Source organism: Pteronotus mesoamericanus, unplaced genomic scaffold (assembly GCF_021234165.1).
Source record: "Pteronotus mesoamericanus isolate MK-2021 breed Mesoamerican mustached bat unplaced genomic scaffold, CSHL_Meso_final contig_702, whole genome shotgun sequence".
Classification (NCBI taxonomy): domain Eukaryota; kingdom Metazoa; phylum Chordata; class Mammalia; order Chiroptera; family Mormoopidae; genus Pteronotus; species Pteronotus mesoamericanus.
In genome coordinates this window covers 384,713-399,994 of record NW_026555239.1, presented here as the reverse complement: position 1 = coordinate 399,994, position 15,282 = coordinate 384,713, and the positions used below count along the sequence as shown (strand labels likewise).

The following is a 15,282-nucleotide window of genomic DNA, read 5'->3' as shown; positions in this document are numbered from 1 at the left end:
TGGCATGAGGGGTGGGCAGGGCGCTGAATGGAGAGTCAAAGAACCCGGGTGGTGACCTCGGGTGAGTCACTTCCCTTCTAATGGGGCCACTTGTACCCTCTCTGCCCACCTTCTGGGAGCTACAAGGCTCAGGTGAGGTCCCGGCTTAGAAAGCCCCCCAAGGGGAGGGGCCTGGCTGGGAGGGAGAGCAGGTCTTCACAGTAGCATGAAGATGAAAGGAGAAGGGGGCATGTGTGTGTGACTTCTTTTCCTACCTGGAGTCTGTCTGGTGACCCACCTGAAATCTATCTGGTCTCCATGCTGGGGAACCGTGGTCTGTGGGCCCTTGTGCTCGTGGGCCATGGGTGGTCCCCGGGTGGCTGTTTCCCCACCCCCACCCAATAAAGAGGATGGAGTGAGATCTCTGGAAGTTACCACACCTCTCACCCTGAAAAGGATTTTCACAGCACACAGCCTCTCACTCTGGGAGACATGCAGGCAGATTGGTACCTTTATTTTTCTCTGCAACAACCCCTGTGGACAGCCTGCACCCAGGGGGCCTGTCCTGGTGGCAGGTGGCTAAGAGCCCTCACTGTGCTGGTCTGTGCTGTCCCCAAAGCCCTCTGGGTCATCGTTCACAGAAAAGCTCTGAGGGAAAAGTAACCAACCCCGAGGCTGCCGTGGTAGCTGCTGGCAGGGCCTCCTAGCCTCCCCTCCAGTCCGCCATGTTTTATTCCATGTGGAATGAACAGAGACTCTGGGATTCTGTTGGCAGGCTTTTTGGGTGCCTGCAAGGCACGATAGGTGTTGGTGGGGAGATATTTGTTGGGACAGTAATATAAATTAATATCGGCACACTGCCCTGACCGGCGTGGCTCAGTGGGTTGAACATCGTCCCACAAAGTGAAAGATCGCAGGTTCAGTTCTCAGTCAGGGTACATACCTGGGTTGCAGGCCCATTCCCCCGTCTTCGCACAGGAGGCAACTGATCGATGTTTCTCTCTGTTTTTCTCTCCCTTCCCTTCTCTCTAAAAATAAATAATTTTAAAATTAAAAAAAATTTTATTTATTCATTTCTAGAGAGAAGAGAATGGAGGGAGAAAGAGAGGGAGAGAAACATCGATGTGACATCGATTGGTTGCCTCTCCCATGTCCCCAGCTGGGGACCTGGCCCACAATCCAGGCCCGTGCCATGACTGGGAATCGAACCAGCGACCTTCCCATTCGCAGGCCAGTGTTCAACCCACTGAGCAAACTAAACTTCTTTTAAATCTTTTTTTAAACTAAAATCTTTTAAAAAAATATAGGCATACTAATTAATACAAACATTATTATCCTCACTTGACTTTGTGTAGGGCTTTGCAGTTTGCAAAGTACAATTCACATACATTGTTTCCTTTAATCCTTCCAGGGGCCCCAGGACCTTGGAATTGCTGTGCTTGCTTTGCAGCTGGATAGACTGAGGCTCAGACGGCAAATCAGGAGGGCGCATTTGCCTAAGACCCTTTGGAAGGAAGCATCCAGGTTATCAATACCAAATCCTGTGCCCTTGCTGCTCTGAGCGCCTGGCAGGCAGACTTACTGCTTGGACTTGGCAAGTGTGGTGCCAGGGAACCAGGCTGAAGCTGTGGAGGCCCCAGGGGGCCGCGGCCACTCTGCCTGCAGGTGGGCCAAGGAGCCAGGTCCCCTCGAGGAACATCGAGCTGGCTCCCATGGACCAGGGAGGTGGCAGGTGGACAGGGGGGAGGGCTTCCCTGGTAGAGGGGCCACATGAAGCACGCACAGAGGCAGGAGACACAGGCAGGCGGGTTGAGGAGCAGAAACTCCTGGGGAGTTTGGGGTCACGGCCTCACCTGCCCGAAGAGGAGGCCCATGGGTTTTAAATAAATAGGTTGTGTGAAAATCTATATTTACCAAAGCAGTTCATATTTGCTTTACAAAGAAAGGCTGGGCATTGTGTGTGTGTGTTAGAAAGATTTGAAGACCAGTAATCTCAGGGCATAAGTGTGGCCTGGCTTACAGGACCCCTGGCCCTCTCGGTGAGAACACTGCGTGGGCCGGGCAGCGGGAAGGCTGGTCGCGTGTTTTCTCGCGGTGCTGCCTTCGGTTTGCCCGGAGGAGTCTCCCACTCGACTCGGGGCGGACGGCCATGTCTTTCATTCACAGTTGTCAGTAGTCGGGCTGAACGGGTGGACGTGGGAGGAAGCCCTGCCCTGACGGGTGCATTTATCCAGCTGCCCTCACTCACAGGGAGGTCACTGAGGTCCCCGGAGACCCGCCTCTGTCCTTTGCCAGCTTCTTACTGGCGAGGTTTAGGGGGTCGTTCCTCTTGGGCTCTCACGTTGCATAAGAGGTCTGGGGTGGACACTGCGTGTCAGGGAGTGTGAGTGTGTTTGCTTGGGACATGGCGAGAGGTGCTTGTCACTCGTTCAGGGTGGCCAGACAGGGAACACTCGACCCCCTCGCGCTCCCTGCTCCCCTACCCCTCTTCTGGTGCGCACTCTGTGGCCTATCTGTTTCTCCCCTGAGCACTGACACCTTTACCCAGGGAGCCCAGTTACGGCAGGTGCTCTGTCTACCTGCCCTGAGGCAAGGGCATCAGAGCCCATCAGTGCCGGGAGGGGCTGAGGTGCCGAGCGGGTCTGGCCCCTCTCTTACTGGTGAGGAAATGCCAGTTCATGGACCAGGGTACCGGGAGAGTAGAGGCTGATCCCGGCCCAGAACCATGTCCTGGCCTGGCACTCGATGTCTGCTGAAAACAGGGCTTTTCTCTACTGGTTCTTCATGCGGGCATCCTTAAAACGGTCCATGGTCAGCATTTCTCGCAATAATTAGGCATGTTTCTTGGAGGAGCAGTTTAAGGGTATCCTGCCTCTCTAGCAACATTTTCAAAATTACAGGTATGTAATTTCACCCACAGTTCAGTCTAGAAATTTATCCTACAGATGTGTTACACATGTGCAACATGACTTGCTTGCAAGCTTTGTCCTTGCTGCCTTATTTGTAATAACAAAAGATTGGGAGCAACCAAGTACCCTTCAGCAGTGGGCCAGGAACAAATTGTGGTCCATCCGAAGCTTGGAACTTGGTGCAGCCATAAAAAAGTGAGAGGGAGGCTCCACGCCTGGTTGCAGAACAAGGGCCAGAAGAGATTGCCATGAAGGGGGCCAGTCCCAGGAGGGGGCCGGTCCCAGGTGGCGACCAGTGCCTCCCCCGGGGTCGTCGTCAGGCGCATTTGATAGGTGCCCACACTGGGTCGCTGGGGACTCACAGGAAGCGCTTGTGGTGCCTCTGGGATGGGGCTGGTGCCGGGACAGTGTTCACTGGAGACCCTTCGAACCTTCTGCGTTTCGAATTGGGAATATACGATTTAAGAACTGAAATACATACATTTGTATGTATTTCAATACAAATGTATTGAAATACATTTATTTGTAAGAAAATAAATACAACTGTATGAACAAGAACCCTAAGAAATGTGTCCTCTCCTCTTGCCCAGGGCTCTGGTCGACCCTTCAAGGCCCAGGCGGCCTCACTGAGGCCCCTGACCACTGTCTAATAAAAAAATGTGTGCTCGGGTCTCCCGAAGGGCCTGGGGCTGAGGGCTGGGGCGTTTTGCGAGTAACGTGACCACAGGCCCGACCCTGGAGGAATGGCGCTGTCCCCTGTGGCTCCGCCACAACCCTGCTGTTGGCTGGCTCTTCATTTCCAATCTCTGCTGACCTCTGGACCCTCCCACTGATAGCAAAACCCGGACCCTCTGTCCTGGGCCCCTGAGCCACACTTGACTGGTCGCTCTTTCCTCCCTCTGCCTCGCTGTCCGACCTCTGTGCCTTCGCTCAAATCCTGTCTGCCACTCAAGGCCCAGCTCCATTTTCACCCCTGCGTGGCCCCTGACCTCCCCCGCTGCTTTATCTGCTCCTCTCTGCTGACACTTAAGCTGTTCTACATTGTGTCCTGGGTGTCAGATTCCTCCCTGGGCTGCGGGCTCCCATAGGGCGACGTCTGTGTCGGCTCACGGCCCCTGATCTGACGGACAGACGGACGGTGGCTGCCCTCCTCCTGATGGGGCTGGAAGCTGCGTGGGGCAGGGCCTGTTCGGCGGCCGTGGACCCCGGCGGCGCCTGGCACAGGCGCAGGGCGGCCCGTCCTCGGAGCAGGAATAACAACAGCCGTGCCGAGCGCCATGCGCGTTCCTCCCCAGCGTCCTCCTGTGGGGGCCCAGGAGGTCCAGCTGCGGTGACCCCCCTGCAGGGATGAAGAAGCAGGGCAGGCATCTTGTCCGGGTCACACAGGGAGAAGTGGGATTGGGACCCAGGTCTGGCTGCCTCCACATCTGCATTTAATCAGTTTCTTTACTGCCTTCCCCAAATCACAAGTGGTGCTGATAGCCTGGGCCTGCGCTCGTGACCTGGCCCCCCGCCACGGGCACCTTGTGCTGTCACTTGAATGTATCTTTTCCCCACTGACTGTAAGATGGTGGGTTAGAGTCTTGTCTGAGATGTCTTTGGACTTAGTCCATAGAAAGTGCTTAAAGGTCTGTATTTATACTGTTAAACTTTCCAAGGAGGTTTGACTTACTGAGGTAGAGTACACTAATCTTAGGTGTACAGTGCGATGGACTTTTATGTCTGAATTCCTGTGCAAACCACTGCGCAGAGCTTGCTGCAGAGCACACGCAAGCGCCGGATGGCTCCCCGGGCCCGGCCGGGTCACTGACCCTCCCAAGGTAAGCTCTGCTCACACCTCCTCGCAGGTGACTGGCTCGGCCTTCCGGTAAATGGAAGCCCAGAGAAGAAGCTCTCGTGAGATTCGCCCAGGTTGTGTGTAGCTGTCCTTGTTATTTTTCATGGCTGTGTAGGAGGCCACAGTTTGAGTCCACTTTCCTGCCGGTGGGCGTTTGGGTTGTGTCCAGCCTTTTGCCGTTATAAATAGGGCTGCTGTGGAATTTCTTGTTCTTGTCTGTGGGGCACACGTGGGCTTACTGGGAACACATTCACGGTGGAAAGCTGGCTCACCCCACTCAGTACCTATTTGTGTGAGTGAAATTCAGGTTGGAAGTTTGGCTTAGACAGTTTGCTCCCATGGGGCGGGAGGGCTCTTTAGGTTCCGGATTCTGTACCTGAAGGGGACCCTTTGGTGCAGTGCCGGGGGGAGCGTTAGCGGCCGGGAAAGGTGGTCGCATTTAGAGGGGTGCAAAACCCAGCTGAAGAGGCTGGAGCATTGGCCCGTCTCAGTTGGGGACAGAAGTGAGGTGATCACAATTCGGCCTGGTATGTAGTTTTAAAAAAGATTTCACTACAAGGCTGAGTCCCGTGGACCCCCACTGGAGGATTTTGGATTACTTCCTTGTTCCCTTTATTGCTGCCTCCCCCACCCCTTAGAGGCCCCACCCCTTAGAGACGGGAGCTACAGGATTGGACGATTTTTCTTTGCTGGTGGACAGATTGGTGAACTCGGCCCCAGGAAAAGGGGGCGATGTGGAGCCCTTGAGGGGCCTCTGCTTGTCTGTTGGTGGGAGGGAGTGGGACCGAGAGATGGGGCCCTCCCCTCCCGAGGGCGTGTGATCCTGTTTCCAAAGGCTGACCAGGCGGAACTGGTGGCTCTTTCCCTCTAATCTCCCCTGGAGAGGGGCCAGGCTGGGGGTTGCTGACCTGCTCTGATGGGGGTCGGCCTCCCCCCAAAGGCAGCCACCCGGAAGTTCCCAGAGGCTGACGGCTTGTCACTCCCAGGGGAGAGCATGGCTAGTGCAGATTCACAGTGTCCACATCAAACTCTACCCAGTGAGCTATGTGAAGATGGACGTTTCTCCACATATATTAATTAAAAGAACACTGATCCCTCCCGGGCTGTGTTAATATTCTGGAGACGTGGTGCGAACGAGTTGCCAGCTTAGCTCGGCCAGTGGGTGTATGGCAACTGCCCGAGCGAGCGTTTCATGCCTGAAGCTCAAAGGGCTTGCATCTGGAGCTCACGAATGAAAATATGACCTCAGAAAGATTAAAAAAAGAGCAGACAGCCAGACAGGACTGGCACGGGTCTCAGGGACCGTTGGGGATGCACTCTCCACCTGACCGACAAAATGACTGAAGGAGGCGGCTCATCACAAAAGATAGCGTGGCGCTCCAGGCCCTGTCCTGGCGCTTCCCTGGGCTCACCCTTGGAGGCAGGTGTGGCCGCAGCCCCGTTCCACAGCTCAGGAAGCTGAGCAAGGAGAGGTTATGTAACCACCCCCTTCCCTGCCCCCCATGGCACAAAGCTACTGAGCGGCAGAGCTGGAGGTCAAGTCTAGGTGGTCTGATTCCAGAGCCCAGGGCTCTCTGACAGCCCTTGGAAATCTGTGGATTTGACACAGAGGCAAGGGCAGTGTGACACACCCCATTTAGCAGGGGAAAACAACTTTCAGGCCTCCAAGCCCCTGTTTCCTCATCTGTGAAATCAGTGTATTAATTTCCTCCTGCTGCTGTAACAAATTGCCAGCAACTCAGTAACTTATAATGCGAATATGTTATCTCTCAGTTTGAGGTCAGAAGTCCAAAACGTCTGTCACAGGGCGAAAGTCAAGGCGTGGCCAGGCTGCGCGCTCCTCCCGGAGGCTCCAGGGGAGTCCGTTTACTTGCCTTTCCAGCCTCTGGAGGCCGCCGGCGCGCTGTGGCTCAGGGCCCTGTCCTCCACCTCCCAAGCCGGCAGTGCTGCGCCTTCCACCTTCCCGGCTCCCCTCCTGCTTCCAGTGTCCCGTTGCCTGCTCCCCTCCCCCACCCGCCTGCCTCTCTCTCCTGAGGACCCTTGTGGTTACAGTGGCCCCCCGCAGATAAACAGGTGATAGGAGATAATCTCTTGGCCTCAAGATCCTTAATGTGATCACAGCTGCAAAGACCCTTTTGTCATGTAAAGTAAAATAGTCACAGGTTGGGGTTTAGCAGGTGAGAATCTTTGGAGGCCTCTTCAGCCTTCCATACAGGAGATGGGGGGCGGGGTGAGGGGCAACAGGGAGTGAAAATAATGCAGGATAAAATCTGCCCGGGACAGCAAGATGCTCCCTGACATACCTGGATTCTAGGGCAGGTGCCCGAGGACAGTGATGACCACACACAGCTCTGTAGCTTTTCTGGGGAAGGTAGATATCTTCAGCAGGGGAGCCCGCCCAAGGAACCCTTTCCCTGGAAGCATGGGAGCTGGGCCTGTACTAGGGGGAGGGAGCCCCCGCCGCCACCTCTGAGCCGTTTTCTCGGTGCAGCGTGGTTCATCAGGCCTTGCCAGGGCGTGGCTGAGTGTCACTCAAGACCCCTCGCCTCCCTGTTCTCTGATTCTGGGCTTTCAAGGGCCCCTCTGGTGGCCGGTTCGGCTCCCTGGCTCCCGGTAGGAGGGGGAGAGGACATTCATAAACTGGCCCTCATCGTCTTGGGAGCCGGGTGCACCTGGCCTTGCTCCCCAGACCCCTGTGGCCCGGCTCTCTGGTCCCTAGGTGAACCCCGTCCAGCCCGTGGCTGGGGGCCTGCAGGGCTCTGGGTGCTGGCGCTCCCCAGGGGAGCACCTCTTCCTGGACCTCTAACTTCACGCCCCACTTCACACCGCCTTCAGGGGGCTTCTGTCAACTGCAGGTAGAGGCCACAGGTGGTCTTCAGCGAGGCTGCCCAGGGGGCTGGTTAGCAACAGCTGGGCACACCCCATCGAGTGTCTGTTAACGTTCTGTCTCCGTGCTTTTGTCCTTGCTGTTTTCTTTGTCCCTAGAACGATCAGATACCTTTTCAGTGTGGCACACAGTCCCTGCCCTCCTGGAGCCTGACTCACAGGGTGTTGATGGAACGAGTCTAATCACAACCAGGGTAAATGCTGCGGAAGACGAGGAGACGTGCCGCGTCCAAACTGTCATAGGTTATAGAGGGGGTAAACATCAAGGCAGGTGGGGATAACTTGTCCCCGGACACAAGGCTACTAAGCGGCAGAGCTGGAAACCACAGACAGGGCGAGGGCCGAGAGAAGGTCCCATTCCCCAGGAGTGGCACTGTGGTGGCGAGGGCGCCAGAGGTTTTGGAGTTGGAAGCAGCTGCAAAGGGCAGACATATTCATTCAGTCGTTCCCTAACCCAGTCAAAGCTTATTGGGTACTAACTCTGCCCAGGCTCTGAGGGAGGTGCTGGGGGTTAGAGCTGCACGTAAGACATGACCCCTGACCTCCAGAAGGTTACAGGCTACTTGGGGAGAGGGCAAGTGAGTCAGCTGCCCCGCAGTGTTCCTGCCCAGGGGACATCTAGCCCTGTTTGACTGGGAGCTTCCTTATCCTAGAAACAAGCAGACGACTGCTAGACTGTTGGTAAACAAGGTTTCTATCTTGGCAGACTCTCACCTTCCCGGTGCGCCCATCAGGTGGACCGGGTGTGTCCTGATGGAGCATATAGAACAAGACCCTTTGCCCTCCGTGGTGTGGCCTCCACATTGGAAGGTGCCTGTGACAGGCTGTGACTCAGCCTCTACCTTCTGCCCTCACTCGGCGCCCCCTCCTTCCAGCCCAAGGTCCAGATCCTTCAGCTGAACCCTGGAAGCCGTCGATGGCAGGGAGGGGCCGGGTGATGGGAAGCCTGCACTGTGTCGCAGGTGGCTTCATGCCAGGCATTCAGTCACTCCATGGATTGATTGATCGATCGATTCTTCTAAATCCCTACTGTGTGCCTGGCACCACCCTGGTCCTGGAGATAGGTGGCTCAGGTGCGGGCAGACGAGAGCCCCGTCAGCTGGCCTTTCAGGACTAGGGGCAGGCACAGTGCCGCTGGGCAGGGTGGGCCGGCCCTCGGGAGAGGCAGGCCGTGGTGCTGAGGGTGACTCGTGAGTGAAGCGTTGGCACTGTCCACGAGGACAGGGCAAAGGGGAGGGCACGCTGGCGCCGAGGAGGGAGCTGCGCGTGCAGGGGCCCAGTGTTGCCAGCTCCAGGGACAGGGCGGCCGGGACCCACCTGCCGCTGCCGGCTCTCTGCTCAGGGGCCGAGACTGCCACCCCTGTCACTTCCTGCCGCTCCCAGAGGCTTTTAGGGCAGGAGGAGGGGCACGGTCACATTTGAAAATAAGTGAGAACACAAACCACACTCGACCCCTGCTTGCTTCCTCCGGCAGCAGCCTCCCTGCAACTCTGGGGGAGGGTCCAGGCCCGTGTCCCTTCACCTTCCTGGAATCCAGGACACTTGAAATCCCAAAGGGACTTCCGAAGTCAGCAGCAAACTAATTTTGTGGCAAAAATCTGACCTGAATTGATGTGAAACTAATTATGGTCTTTAAAAATATCTCACGTTTCTCTATGGAAATACTGTGTGTTTGGTTTTGGGGTGCTGCCCAGACCCCTCTGGGGCGTCGCCATACACATACCACATACAGCCCCATAAACCCTACTGCAGTCTGAAAAGCTCTGAATTCCTAAGCTCGCGTGGCGCAGTGGCGGCAGCCTGGTGACCCAAGAAACAAACTCAGGGCTGCCCAGTCACCTGCAGGTTCCGGCTCAGTGTCCCTGACTCCAAGGGACAGGGTGCAGACTGTGGCCAGACCCCTTCGCAGCCTTCAGGGTGGGGAGCAAACAAGGATGTGGGTTTGGAGCGACCTCGCCAGCAGGTGGGGCCTCCAGTCCAGAGGCGCCACAAACCTTGACAGAGCTTCCTGACCCGCAGCCTGGGACAGGGAGGCCGAGACACGGCGAAGGGCGGGGCGGCCAGCCCGGCCCCCTGGCTCACAGCTCTGCTCTTCCACCCCTACCACACATTCCTACCACATGCCCCTAATATACAGACATTGATGTGGTTGTAACTATATACATGTATTATGTTACCATTATATTAGGTACATAATAAAACCTACACCAAAAATAGAAATCAAAGGATGAGCTAAAGATAAAAGAATCTAAAATTTTAAAGATGATTTTGTTGGTGGTACAACAAGCCTTCTGGCTTCTCATGCTTGATTATTTTTGTAAATTGTGCTCCTATGCTCTGAGAGAGCCCTTCGAAGGCCTGGCTCTACATCCATTTGGGTTACATACTTGGTGCTGAAGGCTGCCCTCCCCGAGAAAGATCCCGGGACACGTGGCGGCACACGGGGGCGCGTCACTGGCTTGCTTTCTAAATCGGCTTGCTCGTTTTTCCATCCTGTCCGCTGCGTGTGCGGAGGATTTGTTGAAATTTGGCTAGTACATTTCCATCCTCCCTGATGCCAGTCAGATGTTCTTGTAAACTAAATGGAAGGTATTTTATTTTAAAGTTCTTAACACATGAGTTCCAAACCCACTCAAATGCTTTGGAAATTTTTAAACAGATTAGAAAATTGTGTTAGGTAGGTTTTTAAGAGTTCAGATCTGAGAGCTTTTGTAAGTTACAGACTGACACTGTTTTTGGTAACAAAATCCTGCTACAATAGAAACATTTCCAAATAGCCCTAGCCTAGGATTCTTTCAAGAGCAGCGCCTTCTCATTCATTGTGATGACATTTTAAACATGCTTAAAAATGTTTTGAAAACATCGCTGAGAAGCCCATCTCTGACAGTCAGTGGCTGTAGAAAAAAAATAGGCAAATCTGGAACAGCTTTTTGGTAAAAGAAAGATGTGTTGATCTCATTTGTTAGATTTGACAAATGTTTTTGATCACTTTTCTATAAGATAACCAGCCAATCTCTAATACAGACAATTCTCTGAGTTATTGCCCATCTCATTACAAGTTTTTTGGGAAATTCTGCTGTTCTGTTGTCTAAAGCTTTTTATTATGGAAATTTTCAAATGCACAAAAAGAGAGCACATAGTATAATGAATTTCTTCCTGACAGTCATGGGATTCAACAGCAACATTTGCAATTATGTTGCATTTATCTCCCTCCCCCCACTTTTTAAGAAGGTCTTATTTATTTATTTTTACAGAGATGGAAAGAGAGGGAGAAAGGGAGACAAACATTGATGTGTGAGAGAGAGCCTCTCGCGTGCCCCCAGCTGGGGACCAGGCACATAACCCAGGCGTGTGCCCTGGCCAGTAATTGAACCAGAGATCTTATGGTTTGCAGGTTGGCACTCAGTCCACTGAGCTACACCAGCCAGGACCTTCCTCTTCCCTTTTTAAAGAGTAAATCCCAGACTTCATGATATTTTCCACTCTTAAATAGTTCAATATGCATCCCTACTTGATAAAGATTTTAAAAAACTTCCGTATTTTGGAAGACTGTAGGCTCACAGGAAGTTGCAGAATGGTACACAGAGTTCCACATACCCTTCTTCCCCAAATGGTGACTTAATCGCTGTAGGACAATGTCAAAGCCGACAAGTGGACAATAGCACAATACTAGTCAATAGACGGCAGACGTTGTTCAGTTTTCATTGCTTTCACGCGTGTGTAGCTCTGTGCGACTGTGTCGCCCATAGGCTTCCTAGCCACCACCCCACCATCAGGACGCAGAGTCCGCCCCCCTGGAGAGAGCTCCCGTGTGCACTCTTTGGGGTCGTGCACACCTTCGCGCTTCTCTGCCAGTTACTCATCTGTTCTCCATCTTCCTAGATTTGTCGTTTTGAGAATGTTACAAAATGGATCAGGCAGTGAGTGACCTTTTGGGACTGGCTGTGTTCAGTGTACACCGTGGCCCGGGATCTGTAGTTGTTCCTGTTGGTTGCTGAGTAGTATTCCCTGGCCTGGACGCGCCGGCGTTTAGCCTTTCCCCTGCTGAAGGACATTGTGGTTTCTTCCAGGGTTGGCGATTTCAAATACAGCTGCTGTGAACATTCATGTACAGGTTTTTGTGTGAACATAACTTTTCCTTTCCCTAGGATAAAGTGTCTGCTAGTGATTACTGGGTTGTATGGTAAGTGCATGTTAGCTTTATAAGAAAGTACTTTTTATAAGAGACTTTTCCAGAGTAGCGCTACCATTTTGTATGCCCACCAGTGATGCATGTAACATTGTTTCTCTACATCCTCGCCAGCATTTGGTGTTGTCATTATTTTTTATTTATTTAAAAAATTTTTTTTGTTTATTTTTAGAGTGATGGGAAGGGGGTGGGGGGAGAAAGAGAGGGAGAGAAACATTGATGGGCAAGAGATATATTGACCAGTTGCCTCTCTCCCACCCCCAACTGGAGACCTGGCCTATAACCCAGGCACATGCCCTAACTGGGAATCAAACCAGTGACCTTTTGGTTTGCAGGCCTCAGTCCACTGAGCCACACCAGCCAGGGTTATTTTCTATTTTTAAGTATGTAACGATAATTCATTGTGGCTTCGGTTTGCATTTCCAAAAGGGCTAACGATGTTAAACAACTGTTTATGTACTTATTGGCTATGTATCATTCTTGAGGGAAATGTCTACTTATGTCTGTGTCTGTCTTCTAATATGATTGTTTTGCTTTTTGAACTTTGACCATTTTTGCTAGTCATTTGTCAGATATGTGAGTTGCAAACGTTTTCTTCCACTACGTGGCTTGTCTTTTCAATCTCTTACCAGAGTCACAGTATAAGATTCTACTTTTTGTGAAGTCCAGTTTACCAGTTTTTCCTTTTATGGGTCATGCTTTTGGTGTTGAGTCTAGGGACACTTTGCCTTAGCCCTGGGTTTCAAAGATTTTTCTCCTATGTCTTCTGTAAGTTTTATAGTCTTACAGTTTCCTTTTAAGTCTATAATCCATTGTGGATTTTTCTGTACGTGGTAAGGGTTTAGGTTAAGGTTAACTTTTTTTTTTTTTTGCCTCTGAATGTCTAGTTGTTCCAGCACTATTTATTGAAAAAAATTATTCTTTCTCCATTGATAAGGACTTTTATTTTCATATGCCCACCACGTCATTATCCCACCTGACCAAATTGACAAGAACTCTGTATGTTAACTGTTATTAAGATATCTTTAAAAAAAATTTTTAAGAGATTTTATTTATTTATTTTTAGACAGAGGAGAAAGGAAGGAGAAAGCAAGGGAGAGAAATATTGATGTGGTTGCCTCTCGAGTACCCCCTACTGGGGACCTGGTCTACAACCGAGACACATGCCCTGACTGGGAATCGAACCAGCAATCTTTTGATTCTCAGGCCAGCATTCAGTCCACTGAGCCACACCAGCCAGGGATAAGATGCCTTTTAATCATTGGTTTATTAGCATCAGGACCCAGTAAGGTCCACATATTGCATTTAGTTATAATGTCCCTTGAGTCTCTTTCTGTAACAACCCCTTAACCACCTTTCTCGATAAGCCACTAATTTGTTAGAAAAACCAGGTCATTGATCCTTTAGGCTGTTGCGTGGTCTAGCTCTGGCTGCTGCTTGCTCATGGCACCACTTAATCTGTCCCCTACCCTCAGCATTGCCTGGGCACTGGCGGCTAGTTCTAAAGGCTTGTTTCAATCCTCGTTCACTTTTTGGGAAACGGTCCTTCTTAGGTGCTGCTGTGTGTTTCCCATGCAGGCAGCTAGGAAGCTGGAAACGTCCGGTGCCCCATTTTAGTGATCTTGATCTTGACTGTGTGTTCACCTTTGCGGCCCTATCCATCCCTTGTCAAAGTCCCCATCAGCCTTTCATGTAGTGGTTTTATCATCCATTGATGATCTATGTCTGCATCTATTATTTGTACTAGGAGTTGTAAAATGGTCATTTTTATTTTGTTACTCTTGTTTCCTTTTATAAAGGGGACTTACATAAAGCAGAACAACTTTCTTGTCAATTATGTAGTAACCCCAAAATATTATAGATGGAGCAACTGAGGCTCCGGCAGGTGAAGCCATCTGCCCGAGCTAGCAGGTGGTGGAGTGTGGCGGGAATCCTGCTTGGTAACTGCAAAGCTGAAGCTTGGTTATGCCACTTAAAGACTGCCCCAGCCCTGGTGTGGCTCTGTGGATTGAGCGCTGGCCTGCGAACCGAAGAGTCACCGGTTCGATTCCTAGTCAGGGCACATCCCTGGGTTGCGGGCCAGGTCCCCAGTAGGGGGTGTACAAGAGGTGGCCACCCACACATTGATGTTTCCCTTCCTCTCTTTCTCGTTCCCTTCTCTCTCTAAAAATATCCCACCACGTTGACGTTGACACCTGCCCCGGGCCAGCTGCGGCCGGGCAGTGCATGCCGCCTCCAGCTTCCTTCGCCTCTCATGCCGGGTAGTGGGGCCAGGCCCCCAGGTTGCCCCTGTCGTGCAGAGCAAGTACGCGCGGGCTCCTCGAGGCCGAGCCTGGGTCTTCCAGGGGCCCGCATGGTGTCCAGGGGACTCGGGAAACATCTGCTGGAAAGACGGTTCCAGCATCTCCCCTCAGGGCTCTCTGCCACGTCCCTGGCAAAAGTTTAACACTTGGTCAGTTAAGAAAATGGGGGAACCTGCCAGCGCCTCTGGGGTTCTGAGCTCTATTCTCCGCCACCTTCTCACATCAGGGCGCATGGACTGCATTGAAAAAGGGGAGCCATGGAGGCCCTTCTGCAAACCCCTTCCCCCGGGGGAACGAAGGGTCTGCACCAGCCAGCGTCGTCCCCGCCTCCCCAAGGTCAGAGGCTCCGCGCATGGGTGGCGCGGCTGTGCCAGGCTGCTCCCTTGTGAGACCTGGGCAGTCAAGAGATCTTTCCCAGGCAGGTGCCTGTCCTGCGTGTGAAAGGACGGGACCACCTAGTGTCCATGCCCACACCCCCGACAGGTACACACCGTGAACCATTTGTGAGGTCTAGCGTGTGTGCCGTCCTGGGTCCGGGGAGCAGGGCGAGCCTGGGAGACAGCTTTCCAGGACCCGCCATCGTCTGCCTCTCCTGGGGGCCGAGGGCCGTGGCCTGTGAGCCAGAATGGTGCCGCAAGCACTTGAGGGGATACTGTTAAAGCCCTCGAATCACTTGGTGTTACCCCAGGGGGCTGCAAAACCAATCTCCGCATGATTTTTTTCATCTCTCAGATGGAGAAGTTGTTACTTCAAAGTTGTTGTGAGAAAAAACAAGATAATGTTTGGGGAAGTGATTTCTAAACCACAGAGCGTTGCTCAACAACAGGGCAGGCGTGGGTCAGGCCACAGAACCGTCCCAGCGACGTGGCCTCCTCCCGCTTCCCGTGAGGACAGTGTCTGAGCTGTGGGAGGACCGGCATGGCCCTTTCTGGTAGGAGGCGCTGCAGCGCAGGGCAGCCGCTCCAGGCCCGGTGGGGAGACAGCGTGTTCCCAGGGCCTGAGCTGGGGCCGGCGCTGATTCGGGGCAAGTCTCCCAGCCTCTCTGTCTTCCCGTGAACAGGAGGGCCTACAGGAGGAACGCGAGAGAACGCAGAGGTAGCCAGTGTCGCTCTGGCGCTGAGGGAGGCACTTGAGTGCGAGCAACAGAGCCCAGGAGGAAGCTGGGCCTGGAGCCTGCCG

At 53.0% G+C, this 15,282-nt stretch overlaps 1 protein-coding gene across 3 annotated transcripts in view; it reads left to right on the top strand.

Moving 5' to 3' along the window:
• TMEM184B (transmembrane protein 184B) overlaps positions 1 to 15,282 on the top strand; it is a 48,141-nt gene that overhangs the window by 6,059 nt on the left and 26,800 nt on the right. The window lies entirely within an intron of this gene.